At 39.0% G+C, this 2,098-nt stretch overlaps 1 pseudogene; it reads right to left on the bottom strand.

Moving 5' to 3' along the window:
• Positions 1 to 6: 6 nt before the first annotated feature.
• LOC121918504 lies at positions 7 to 1,924 on the bottom strand (annotated as a pseudogene).
• Between the last annotated feature and the right edge of the window lie 174 nt (positions 1,925 to 2,098).

Below are 2,098 nucleotides of genomic sequence, written 5' to 3' on the forward strand. Positions count from 1 at the left end.
TGCTTGCAACACCTGAGCCATTTTTGCATACTCCTGGGAGCAACAAGCACCAAACCATTAGTTTCTAAGGAATGCATAAGGACAGGGATGTGTTTCTAGAGTCCTATACAACACTTATTATGTTTACATTCATAGTGTTGCAACAGCTAGAGAAAGCATTTGCAAAATACTGAGATCCAAACCATTAACTACGCAATCGTGTGCATGGCCATGTCGGTGTGGCTGTGTACATATGGCACCACATTGGGCCGGGTCTTCCAATACAGAGGGCCAACTGTACTTATAAATTTGTACCTCTCTTTTAGAATTGATTTTATATACAGAGGTTTTAATAAGCAAAGGAATCATATACCTTGGTTGTGAAGTCTTTCTGCTACTTTAAATTGTGTATTTATACTCTGGTCAGTCACAGCGTTGTTACAGAAGTGATGTTCATTTATTCATTTTATATCCTATCTATCTATCTATCTATCTATCTATCTATCTATCTATCTATCTATCTATCTAATCTACCAATATATTGATAGCAAGCTTTCAGAGAACACAGCACTGAGGCAGAATCAGTCACTATTGGACACCAGATGCATGGACTCTCTTACCTCAGGATTTCTTAAACCTGCATAATATTCTGATTAAAAGTTTATTTCATTTGGCATTCGATCTAAAGAGAGCTTCCTCTTGTCCCAACAAAGGCCTTCAGAAGGCTTCCTTTGCAGTTTTAAAACCAGTAGTCTTGGCACTCTTGAAATCCAAGATCCGTCATTCAACTACTCCTACCTTTTTAATGTTGCGCTGAAATTCTTTGTGCCGCACTGGCAACGCATGGAACAACTGCTGCACAATGACTGTTGTCCCTTGTTGCCGGGGATAAGGGACTCTCAGGGCAATTGTCCCTTTGTGATCAAACACCAGCCACCTCCCAACCTTTGCTGACTTGTGACAGGTGAAAATGGAAACGTCGCTGCAAGAAGAACAGGCACTTTTGTTCTTACTAAATAAATGCTAACAGGCGAAGAAAAGAAATATATAGATACATAAAACAGCTGTATCTGTTTTAAAACAGTGATATCTGCTTTTCTCATCTTTTTAACTTGGCCTCCAATTCTGCTCCAGAAGTTTTAATAAATCTCATAGTTATAAAGCATCTGAGGAAGATCCAAAATCATCTGAGGAAATAGATTGAAGTCTATGGAAGCTCATGCTGCCAACGTCTTTCTTTCCATTAGTCTCAAAGGTGCTTCAAGATCTCTCTACATGAGGCTAAAACCGCTTTAGCTATTGCTTTGCCTTTATGGAGAAGAAGCATCTTACCTTAAAGCACACAAGGAACTCAGAGCTTCCCCTCAAAAGCCATATCTTTCAACATGCGTAAGATGAGAGAAATCCTGTATCTTGGATGTATGATGTTTAAGAGCTGGAGAGGGATTCAAATGAGCAAATTAAAAGGGTACAAACATATATATTCTTTATGATGTTACACAGAAGGAACTAATTATTAGCAAACAATCAGTATCTCAAAGGTGCTGCATTATATAATGTTAAACAAGGAATAGAAGAGTGTCTTTTCAGACTGTTGTTAGACTACAGCTGCCATCAATCTCTACTATTGGCTTTGCTGCATTGAACTGATAGGAGTTGCATACTAGCAATATCTGGCCGATCCCTCATTCCTCACTCCTGTTTTTGGCCTTAGAGTCAATGGTTTGGGATCATTCAAAGCATCATGCGTTACTTATTCCAAAATTGGCTAATATAGTCCTGCTGCGTCTGGAGACTCTCCCATTAATTCTACTAAAATGATCTGATTTGCAGATTGAAATCCTTAAACGGAGCTTACTTAAGCCGGCAAAGTTTTCTTCTTCTATGCCACATCCGTTATCAGAAACCTCAATGAGATCCGCTCCATAATCTTTCAGCTTCACTTCTACAAAAGAGAAAGAACATTTGTTGTTAGTCAAAGCGTTTCATGAACCAAAAGTTACAAAGCACTTTTCCATGTTCAGCTGAGATTCCCAGGATAGATGAAGGCTTTCTGCGTATATAGTTTCTTAGACAGACGTAGGACAGGGGTATAGTTATAAGGCCTCAAAAGGAGGGC

This window comes from Sceloporus undulatus, unplaced genomic scaffold (genome assembly GCF_019175285.1).
Source record: "Sceloporus undulatus isolate JIND9_A2432 ecotype Alabama unplaced genomic scaffold, SceUnd_v1.1 scaffold_14393, whole genome shotgun sequence".
NCBI lineage: Eukaryota > Metazoa > Chordata > Lepidosauria > Squamata > Phrynosomatidae > Sceloporus > Sceloporus undulatus.